The following is an 11991-nucleotide window of genomic DNA, read 5'->3' on the forward strand; positions in this document are numbered from 1 at the left end:
TCAGTAACTCATTTCTATAGGCAAATTCTCAGGCACAAAATCTGAATTACTGCCAATCACTTTTTCAATGGAAGAATGAACTATTTCCCAGATAGTCTTTCATAAATGTATCCACTATTTTTGTGCCTTTGGTTTCCATGGCTCCATTTCAGCACAAAGCATGCCACTGGCAATAATCACAAGTCATTCAATTGACTGACCAGTAGAACTGCCAGTGGTCTGCAATCAGATGCTTCATGACTTGTGTCATTTCAGTGATACCCTCAATAGTAACTTTAGCCAGGCAGCTAGGATAAAGAGAAATCAATAGTCTAACAAATATAGCAGAAGATAAAGAAGTTGGTAATGGACTTATTTTATGAGTCATAAAATGACTAAGCCAGGTTGCAGCCTACAAACATTTGAGTTATCGGTGGTTTCTCATTCAAAGATGACAGACTCTCTTTCTAATTTAAATATCACACCTCTAAGAACATATACACATATACTTAAGAACTAAGGAAAAAAAGCAATTTCATATATGTTCAGGCATGTACACACATCTGACAATACAACATACCCATCCGGATTCTATTCAGAAGTTAAACATCAATTTGTTTTAAATTTAGCATTTTTTTCCAGGTTTCATGAAATAAAAACATATTTCATGAAACTATTCTCAAAGAATTTTTATAATAATAATAATAATAATTAATAATAATAAAATGCTCTGAATCCTGGTAAAGGAAGTCGGTTTTCACCACAAATCTACCAATACTTGGCTGTGTGACGTGGAATAAGGTGAAGAACCTCTCTGGGCCTCAGTTCCCTCTTACAAAATGAAGCTTCTGAAGGCTTTAGGGTCATAAAACACCGATGCCACAATTTCTTTCCAGTTGCTTCATCTGGCAGGAATATTTTTTTCCTTTTGTTATTTTGTGATGCTACCTTTTAAGGTAAAACGTTCAGTGATACCTGCTAAGGCTTGAAGTAGATCTAGACTCAGGAAACCTCATTCCTCTCTTGGTTTCATTTTCCTATTAAACTCTAACTTTCCAAAATCAAAGCAACCAGATGAAAATGCGATTAAGACCATTTTTCCCCTCCTCAGAAGGAAAGAACTAAAGAGAGGAGAGAGAGGCAAAAGGCTGCTGGTCCACCGTGTTCCTGACCACACTTACCCTCCTCCCACGTTAGCGGACAGAGAGAGACGTGGCAGCCCGAGCTTTGGTCAAGCTCCTCCAACCAAGCGCTTAGGAAGTCGGCGGGAGCGGGAGCGGGAGCGGGAGCACACACCTACGTAGCCGCCTGTTGCTGAGTGACGGAGAGGGAAGGCAGGGATGTTCGCTCCCAACAGCAGGAAGCGAGCAGCCGCGGCCCTCACTGGTCCTCACAGGAATCTGCCTCCTCACGCTACCCCGTGTGCCACGTCAAACTTCCTCACAGCCCCAAGTTACAGAAGCCTGACTCAGCTCCAAGCAGCGACGACATGGCACCGAGCCACTCGGCGGGAGCAGGCCTGCGATCCAAACCTGGGGCGCTTCGACCGCAGCCCGAGCCCCCGGTCGTCCTCCCGCCCCCGCCGTCGCGGGCCAACGACACCCGAGACGCGCCTCGCACCCCCCCGGCCAACTTCGGGTCTGGACAAACCGGCGTCGCCACCAGGATGTCCCGAGGCTTGAAGACACAGTTGCCATTTTTGACCATGAGTATTTCCAGTATCGCCATCCTCCAAGGAGGAAATTAAGTTGATACGGACGCCAGAAAACCGCTGCCCGTGCCGCCGAATACCGCGGCTCCCGAGGACGCTAACCGCGCCGTCGCCAGCATCCCCAGACAAAAAGACGGGGGCGGGCGCGGGTACACATGCCCACGCCCACCCACCCCACCCCCAATGTTACACCGTGCGGAAGGGCTGAAGGGACGGAGCAGGAGGTCTCCCCCGCCGCCCGCCACAGGTGAGCATCCAGCCCGCCGCCAACCCCCCCCTCGGCCGGGCACCACCCCACTCCAGCTGTGCCTGCGGAGGGGCCGTCCCGCCGGCGCGGAGCAAGGCAGGGCGAGGCACTACCTGGTCGGTTCCCGCACGCCGCCGGGCTCCCGGGAGCCTGCGCTCTGCTCCTGGCGCCGGGCACCCCCGGGGACCCAGCTCCCGCGGCGGCCGCTGCTCCCGCGGCGCCTTCCCCCCCCGCGGCTCGGTGCGTGTCCCCGCAGGCTGGTCTCGCGCACAGAGTTGCAGCCGGGCTGGGAACTGCCACGTCAAACACTCTCCCGGCTGCGCGCCCCCAGCGCCGGGGCTCGGACCAGCTGCCGCGCTCCCGCCCGCGCACGCGCACAGACCGGACGGGGCGGGGCCGGGGGCGGGGCCGGGGCTGGAGCGCGGCCGGCGTATTGACCGTCCGTACTCCCTTTCTTTTTTTTCCCCCTCTTTTTGCCTCATCGTCTGTTTTGTTTGTTTGTTTGTTTGTTTTCCTACAACATGTCAAAATGTTAACGCTGCTGCTAGGTCAGAGCCACGTTTTCGCTGTGGACCCCGGTAGGAAGGCGGGAGTGCGTAATGAGGGCTCATTCATTCTTTCATTCAACAGGTTGCCGCTTAAGCTGTGCATCCAACCCGTTGTGAATATTACTCGAATATTCCTCGAATAACTGTGATATTGCAGGTATTGTTTGCGGATACGAGAAGGTATATACGATGTAAGACCCGCCAAGAGATTAGAATTTAAAGGCGAATCTGGCACGTGTACAAGGACAATCCGATGACGTATTCGTGCAATGCAATAAGGAGGAAGGGAAACCCAAGGCGGCCTGGCCACGAGACAAATAGGGAGGAAAGGGGGTTGAAAAGTATGGGAAGAGGGGTCTTCATTGAAGCTGAAATTGCTGGATTTCTGTGTGTTCCCTCTAGGAATGCCTGCAGACTCATGATGAAGGAAGGTGACTGAACCCACGCCAAACATGGATTGATACATGTGAAAGCACCCCGTGTTTAGCTCACTGTATTGTGAGAAACAGCTGAGAAAGGCAACATACGTGACACCTGGCACTTGGCTTCTTCTCTATCTAGCCTTTCAAACTAGGACCATGTCACAATGTCCCACTCCTAGATACAGAAGCCTTCAGCCAACCCTAGGTTTGATAGAGCTACCACTTTGCCCAAACTTACCCAAGGAAACCAGATCAGCGTTTTGTTTCCAAAATATACTTTCCCCTCTCTCTGTGTCTCTCATGAACAAATAAACTAATCTTTAAAAAAAATATATATATACATATATATACACACATATATATATACTTTCTTCTAGGCTACAAGAAGATAAAAAATACTTGACAAATCCCTTAATTGATGAAATCCCTGGGCAAAAACTTGTATAGGTATGAAGCTACTGATGAAATGCTCCATGAGTTTTTCAGGCCATTTTCAGTGATTCCAGCATGGTAAAAACTAATGGTCCCTTCCGCCTTCTTTCTTTCTTTCTTTCTTTTTTTTTTTTTTTTTACAATTTTAGGGTGTGATGCACTGCCTACAACCACCTTCAACACTGGTCAGATTTGAGAATCCACAATGAAAAGTTTGTTTTAAATTTGTTTCTCGTATTCTCAATACAATGGGAATATTTGATGGAGTTTAGGAAGCTTTGGTCTGTGTGTTGAAGAAGCACAGCTTGTAAGAGCAATAAAAAAAAAAAGTTGTCATATCACGGTTATGTCACAATGTAGGAGAGAATAGTCACTTGGAGACAGGAACACTATGTAATCAGCTGATTGGCTTGTTGCCTCTAGAAAACCACTAAATTTCAGTTTGTAAATCCTTTCTCACTTCTTGTTCTGGGGCACCAGGACAAACAATGTGTGATTTCAGTTCTAAGACAGTGTTGAATTCCTAAATATTTAAAGTTGAAAGGGATTAGAGATATAGATAACTCAATATTCAGTGAAGACTGAATTCAACCAAATCATCTTATAGACTAAAAAGCCAAATTTCAGAAAATTAAAATAACTTACTAGTCTTTTAGTTGGCAGTCATGCCTTCTGATTTTAATTTCAAAGCAATTTTTACCCCATTTTTCTTCCTTTTACTATTACTCTGATTTGCTCTATTAAATGGTTTTGACTTTCTTTCCTATATCTACCTTATATTTAAGCTTTCAAATACATACAATATTAGTAGACCATACAGCTCCACCAGTACTTGGAGTTAGAAATCACATATTTCTTTTTCTTATGAAATAGACTTCTAGTTTCAATCCTGCTTCCCTCCCTGTGACCTTAAGTAACCACCCCTTCAGTGAATAATTTCTGACCTTATTATTGTGGTAGGGGGTTGCTGAACTTCACCAAACAGGAAGGTTAGCCTGGATTCCCAGCCTTCCTTGGTCCAACTACCCCAATGCCACCTGATGTCAGCCTCTCATCTTCCATGTATAATCTATGTGGTCACCCTGGTAACCATATCCTAATTGAAAGGTGAGATCACAGGGAATGTCCATGTGCTGGGGTTCTGTGTTCTTCAGGGTCTTTCTGTTCTACCTTTATTTATTCATTTTATTTCTTAAGTAATCTCTATGCCCAGTGTGGAGCTTGAACTCACAACCCTGAGATCAAGAGTCACATGCTCCACTGACTTAGCCAGCCAAGCACTCCTCTTTTCTAACTTTGAAAGGAAAAGAAAGAAGAGACTCAACTACATAAGACTATACGGAAAGATAATGAATTTCCAGACAATACTTTGGGCTCTTTCTGTTATATACACTTTGGAAGAAAAGAACTATGATGCTCTAAGCATTTATTTTAAATTGTTTTTAAGATTTACTTATTTACTTACTTATTTCCTTATTTATTTATGAGAGAAAGCAGGGGGAGGGACAAAGGGAGAGGAAGAGAGAGAATCTCAAACAGAATCCTTGCTGAGCATGGAGCTGGACTCTGGGCTCAATCCCACAACCCTGAGCAGAAACCAACAGTCAGACACTTAACCTACTGAGCCACCCAAGTGCCCATCTAAGCATTTATGTAACTTAAGTTTGGGGTCTCTGGTTTAAAAGCTACGGTTTGAAGAGGGTTTACAGGGGCAGCCCCGGTGGCGCAATGGTCTGGCGCCACCTGCAGCCCGGGGCGTGATCCTGGAGACCTGGGATCGAGTCCCACGTCGGGCTCCCTGCATGGAGCCTGCTTCTCCCTCTGCCTGTGTCTCTGCCTCTCTCTGTGTGTGTGTCTCTGTGTTGCTCATGAATAAATAAATAAAATCTTAAAAATAAGGATCCCTGGGTGGCGCAGCGGTTTGGCGCTTGCTTTTGGCCCAGGGCGCGATCCTGGAGATCGGGCTCCCGGTGCATGGAGTCTGCCTCTCTCTCTCTCTCTCTCTCTCTCTCTCTCTCTCTCTCACTATAATAAATAAATAAAATCTTAAAAATAAATAAATAAAACATTAAAAAAACTGAAACAGGAAAAAAATTTTTTTAAAAATGAAGAGAGTTTATTACATTTTAAAAAACTGAAATAGCCAAGAATTGGACTATGTTAAATATCCAAAAGCACAGTCAATAAGGCCAAGTTAAATGGTAGTGGGGAAAAGGGTACTTGGTAGGCTAAGTTCAGTAGCAATCAATAACAGTAACAATACAATTCAACAAGTATTCAACAAGGCCCTACACCAAAGTGCTTCTAGAATTACCTTTTTCTCTTTTTTTTTTAATAACAGCTTTATTGAGATATAATTAACAATTCTTCCATCGAAAGTATATGGTTCAATGGTTTTTAGTATGTTACAGAGTTGTATAGCCATCACCACAACCAATATTAGAATGTTTTCATTCCTCCCCAATAAAACTTGCCCATTAGTAGTCACTCCCCTTTTCCCCTACTCTCCCATTCCACAGCCCTAGGCAACTACTGGTCTACTTTTTATCTTGTATAGATTTCCTATTCTAGACACTTTATATGAATGGAATCATACAATATGTAGTCCCTTGTGATTATCCTTTCACTTAGCATAATGTTTTCAAAGTCCACACATGATGTAGTACCTATCAGTACTTCTTATTACCAAATAATATTCCATTGTATGGATATAGCACATTTCATTATCCATTCGTCAATTGATGCACAGTTAGGTTGCTTCCCCTTTTTAGCTGTTATGAATAATGTTGCTATGAACATCCATATACAAATTTTTGTTTAGATATATGTCTTTACTTTTCTTAGGAACTTCACATAAACAATGTAGTTTCAAAAAAATACGGTCTAGCTTCAAAGACTGTACTCTTAGCAGTTAGTCAATGTTTCCTCTCTTATGAAATTTTATTTTTAAAATAAAATAGGCAATGTCACTCTCCCCCCAAAAGACAATAACAAAATAATTAAAATTGAAATCTCCAGTGAGAATGTAACTTATCAGAGCTGATTCTAGAAGAAATTTTTAAAAGTTAAATACAGAGTTACCAAATGACTCAGTAATTTCGCTCCTAGCTAGAATTACTTTTTTAAATATCTTGAATATTTTGCTCTGAATGTACTTACATCACTTATGGTTTTGGCCACACATTGGGCAGTGAGACATCCTACTACCAGGTCAGTTTGATTCAGGTTTGAATCTTGACCTATCACTCACTATTAGCTATGTGAGTTTTATTTATTTAGCAAGTGTTTATTAAGCACTCACTATACGCTGGGTGCTGTACTAAGCAATGTGGATATAAAGTTGAATGACACATTTCTCTGGCTCTTAAGAGTTCATGAAATAGTACAGGGATTGGCAAACTGCAAAATCTGGCCCACCTGCCTATTTTTGTACAGCCTGCAAGCTGAGAATGGTTTTTATATTTTTAGACAGTTGAAAAATCAAAAGAATAATATTTCATGATGCATACAAAATATATTAAATTCAAATTTCAATGTCCATAAATAGTTTTATTGGAACACAGCCATGCTTTTTTCATTATCGTACTTCCTGCGATAGCTTTTGCACTACAGTAGCAGAGTTGAGTAGTCGTGACATTGGCCACAAGCCTCACAAAAAACTAAAATATGTACTACCTATCCCTTTACAGAAAAAGCTTGCCAACACTTGGTCTGGGGGGACCTACAAGTATAGTGCAGTGGATTAGCATTCAATGAGAAGACCAAGTTTCCATGGGAAAATGTAAGAAGAGACATTTGACCCAGACTTGGAAAGTGAGAGAGATACCTCTGGTGAGAGTGGCATCTGAACTGAGCCCCTGAGGACAAGAATGAGCTAGGCAAAAAAAAAAAGAGTGAGGGGTAGCAAGAATAGCAGGAATGGAAGAGGGAAGACAAGGACTCTAGGGCATTCAGAGGTACAGTGGTCCAGTATACCTCGAAGATGGGATTCAGAGGAGTGAGGACAGGAATGAAATCAAGCAAGCAGGCTAAGCAAGCCCTGGGGTCTCTCAAAGGCAATGCAGAGGCAATGGAAACTTTTAAGTGAAGATAACTCCATAAAGTCTTTTTTTGCTCCAGAAATCAATCTGGCAGGCAGAGATGGGGTTCTGCAGCCAGACCAAGTCATGACTTCTGTTTCTGCCATTTAACTAGCTGTGTTCCCTCTCTCAACTTCAATAACCTCACTAACAAAAATGGCTGCAATTATCACACTAATCACAAGATTTTTGTGGGGATTAGATGAAATAATGCAAGTAAAGTACTTGGTACAGTTTTGGGCACATAATAAATGCTCAATAATGTTGTTATGATACCACCAACATAATTATCATTATTAACAGTATATCTGTGACAATGGAATTAAGGAGATAAAGTCTAAGGATGAAACCCCAGGGAATTCTGCAATGAGTGCACATTCAGTTTCTCATATGTTTTCTTGGTGGTGTCTAAGATTTGAGGAGGAATAGAAAATGCAGTTTTATAACCTACTTTAAAAGCTGTGGGAGGGGATCCCTGGGTGGCTCAGCAGTTGAGCGCCTGCCTTTGGCCCAGGGAGCGATCCTGGAGTCCCGGGATCGAGTCCCCCGGGCTCCCGGCATGGAGCCTGCTTCTCCCTCCTCCTGTGTCTCTGCCTCTCTCTCTCTCTATGTCTATCATAAATAAATAAATAAATATTTAAAAATAAATAAAAGCTGTGGGAAACTGAGTCATGACAACTGCACAGCCATACTTCTAGATTTGTAGCTCACCCATTACTCATACTACAGTTTTGACTCCAAAGATTGTCCACTTGATGAAGTCAATGAGATATGTCTCAATGATTTCATTGCACTGATTTTCTTGACCAAGGTAAAGAAGGCAGGAGAATAGGCACTTAAGAGGTGAATGAAACCCAATTTTTATTTAACAAAATGCTTATAAGAAAGACACTCTCACCGTCACAATAATGAAAGCTGGGGGCACCTGGCTGGTTCACTTGGTAGAGGGTGCAACTCTTGATCTCAGGGTCATGAGTTCAAACCCCACATTGGGCATGGAACCTACTTAATAAAGATGGAGAGAGGGAGAGACAGAGGGAAAGAGACGATCTAAGTGCCCTGTCTACAGATTTGAAAGCTTATTATGTGATATTCTATCACAAATATTTCCCTTTTTGCTATCAGGATTGAATTGAGAATTAAAAAGTACCAAATAAAAAATAATAAATAAATAAATAAATAAATAAATAAATAAATAAATAAATATAAATTTTTAAAAGTACTAAATAAAAATATAAATAAATAAATAAATGAATAGTACCAAATAACTCACTAAAATAGTGGTGAGAAGAGTTAACAATGATACTATCTAATTGAAGTTAGTGCTTGAATATATGCTTATTAACAAGAAGAAATCATTTTCCTTTGATTCCTTCCTCAAATCCTCTTACTTGATTTTATAGAAAAATAATGCAATTCTATGTTGTTATTATAAATAAAAATATCAGAAATTTAGATTTTGGAATATTGCATTGTGGCAAGACTGCTAATATTTCTGGAATATGCATCCTTCTGTGTTATTGCTGATGTGGGCTTACTCAGCCAGAGACTGCAGCTCCAGCCTTTATAGCTGGTTGTAGTTCTGTGACTCACTGACCAGAATGGTAATTATGTATGCAACTTCTTAGTCTATCTTTATATTTTCAGCCTGATTCTCTCACCTTCCTGCAGGCTGGAATGAAGATGGTAGGGGTTAGCCCAAACTAACCATAATGAGGACAGTCCTCTGTGATTGGTGGCAAAAATATGAAAGAAACTCTGGTGCCTGGATATCTTCATGAACCAGAGCCACCTACTCATCTTGAACCCCATGTCTACTTCTGAGCTGTTGTGTGAGAGAAAAATAATTGTTTGTAGTTTGAACCACTGATTTTGGGTGGGAGGAGGGACCTCTCAGACAAATAATCATATTCTTAAAATTAGTATATTTAAAAAAATAAGATACCTGTAAATTTTACTTTTCAGAGTAAATCTACTATAAACCAATGAACAGAACAGTATATAGACTATAGATAAGAATAATTTAACCACAGAGGAGTAAATGGATAGACAGTTTCGTGATTCTATTGTTTTAATGCAACCTCACATTAAAAACATACCCTGATGAGTAAGGGTGGAGTTTTGAAAGGAGCTGATGTTTCTATTGTTCACCAAAATGAATAGTGTTTCACTGGCCAAGAACTAAGGTGACTTTTTGGACTTTGTCCTTCCTGCTAGATCTAAGAGTTGTTTCTAAACTTTGAGACACAGAGAAGCCTACAAAGTTTCTAAACTTTGAGACACAGAAAACCCTATGCTGATTGATCAGGAGTAGGTCTGGAGAGCTCATCCTGACCTCACAAAGGTTCTATGTAGGTGGCAACAGTGAGAGTGGGAGTCTGTTTCCTCTGGAGCACCCTTCAGCCTCCCAGGAGCACTTTTTCCAAACACGAGCCAAGAACAATTGTTTAAAGGTGCAGAGAGCAGGATTCTTTCTCACTTTAGATCTGAAGAGTGGAGGAGTCAGTCATAAGTGGCCGAGTGTGGTGGCAATACCCAGTCAGAGTAGAAGAATCTAAGGACTGAGTTTAGAAGCGCATGGAATTCATCACCCTGAAAAGACTTTGGAAATATCTGCATCACTCTGAATAGAGACTGAATTTAGAGAACCTGTGGCTTGTCCCATAATAATTTGGGTTATTTTTTAAAGCGTAACTTTATATTGTAATCACAGGCTTCTAAGATGTTTACATGTACATATACGATTATATTGGAGAAGGTCATCCAGAGGACATGACCTCCAGTTGACCCTGCAGCTGGATCTGGGCCATGGGGGGCTCCCCATCCCCACCCCGCTCCTCACATGTATGTTCTCCCCACCATTACCACAATGGGACCAATTTTCAAGGATGTGGCCTTCAGAGAGGCTGCTGTTGAGCTCTCTGGGTAGTATATGTGACTAAACTCCATTAAGATCTCTATATAGGGATGCCTGGGTGGCTCAGTCGTTGAGCGTCTGCCTTGGCCCAGGGTGTGATCCTGGAATCACAGGATTGAGTCCCACATCAGGATGCTTGCATGGAGCCTGCTTCTTTCTCTGTCTATGCCTCTGCCTCTCTCTGTGTCTCTCATGAATAAATAAATAATTTTTTTAAAAGAGATCTCTATATAAACTTTTAAGATTCTGTCAACTAGTGGAGATCTCAGTGGAGATCTACTCATCTAGCAGCCTCTGAAGACAAGCCTTGTGAATAAGTTCCCTTGCTTATTGAAACTGCCACCTTTCAACATGGAGCGGCTGCTCTTTCTTCAGTCTCTCCTTGCCCTCTGTTTTCCATCAGTTTACGAACCAACAACTTAGGTGTTTATTTCACTAACAAGTGATATTGCCTCCTAAGAAAAACACCTTCTTTTTATTTTTTTAAAGATTTTATTTATTTATCCATGAGAGATACAGAGAGGGATGCAGAGACCTAGGCAGAGGAGAAGCAGGCTCCATGCAGGGAGCCTGATGCGGGACTCGATTCCAGGACCTCAGGATCACAACCTGAGCCCAAAGCAGGCGCTCAACCACTGGGCCACCTAGGCGCTCCAACACCTTCTTTTTAGACTTAGATTTTCAAGACTTGTTTATAACTTGAGAGTTTTCTCATCTGGTACAACTGTGGGTTCAATCTTTGTTCTAACTACTAAAAAGAAAATGAAATGGGGCTGGTGAATTGCCTCAGAAATTGGGAAAAGTGGAATTGATTTTAAATGGTTAAAGATATGAATGAATGTCTTTGTTGAAGAACTAATATGATGTCAATATAAATTTATGTTCATTATTTTTAACAGGAATCAAAAAGGAGCATAATAATTACCTATAAATCTTTCTTTGGAACTTACATCTGGTAAGGATTTATAGGCAACCAGTTTGAGCAATAGTACACTTTACTGAGGTGGGGAAAACTATATGGGAGGGGATGAGGGTAGGGAACTGGGTTGGGACAAGTTATATTTGAGATATATATGAGACATCAAATGTTAATATTAGGTATGAATTGGAATATCTCAATCTGAGGTTAGAGGGGAAGTCTGGTCCAAAACTACCAAATGTAGAAATAATCATCTTGAATAAGAAGTTCTGACTATAATATTTAACAAATCTGGTTTAGATTCATGGAATATCTAGTTTTATTTCACATTTAAGTGACTAGATAAACAGATCTGGAGTTCAGGAAAGAATTAAGTAGTAGGCAAAGAATGCAGCCCTGGGTACACCAACATTTAAAAGTGATGTCAAAGAAGAGCCAGCTGAACAGATGTATAAAAGATGTTCTAAGACAATATCATTTCAGTACAACAAAAGCAAAAGCTGTTTTCTGAAGGCAACAAATTAGATTTGCTTTGCCTTTTTCCATTTTTTTTTTTTTTTTTTTTTTACTTCTTGGCTTTTAAAGTACACTTGTATTTAATTTGTATTACTAATTAATATTAATATTTGGTTAATTAAAAATGGCATTATTTGAACAGTATTTCAAGGTGAAGTAAAATGCATACATCTTAGTTTAGATCGAGTAAAGGTGGGATCCCTGGGTGGTGCAGCGGTTTA

At 41.4% G+C, this 11991-nt stretch overlaps 1 protein-coding gene and 1 long non-coding RNA gene across 5 annotated transcripts in view; one reads left to right on the forward strand and one right to left on the reverse strand.

The window, feature by feature from the left end:
- The window catches only part of SEC24D (SEC24 homolog D, COPII component), a 104711-nt gene extending 100273 nt beyond the window's left edge, over positions 1 to 4438 (reverse strand). For 2 of the 4 annotated variants that reach the window (XM_077882449.1, XM_077882446.1), the window contains exons 1-2: positions 2051 to 2263; positions 1161 to 1293 (exon numbers count right to left, since the gene is read on the reverse strand). The gene's annotated coding sequence lies outside the window, so the exon portion shown is untranslated. Of the gene's footprint in view, positions 1 to 1160; positions 1294 to 2050; positions 2265 to 4283 lie in introns of those variants that run through there. The other 2 variants (XM_077882447.1, XM_077882448.1) reach the window with 2 other exon arrangements.
- On the forward strand, positions 1139 to 8670 carry LOC144304023 (uncharacterized). Its single transcript, XR_013371017.1, has 3 exons — positions 1139 to 1937; positions 2568 to 2642; positions 2888 to 8670. It is a non-coding gene; the product is annotated as an uncharacterized LOC144304023 (long non-coding RNA).
- Positions 8671 to 11991: the final 3321 nt, after the last annotated feature.

The sequence above is a fragment of the Canis aureus genome, chromosome 33 (assembly GCF_053574225.1).
Source record: "Canis aureus isolate CA01 chromosome 33, VMU_Caureus_v.1.0, whole genome shotgun sequence".
In the NCBI taxonomy this organism is placed as follows: Eukaryota; Metazoa; Chordata; class Mammalia; order Carnivora; family Canidae; genus Canis; species Canis aureus.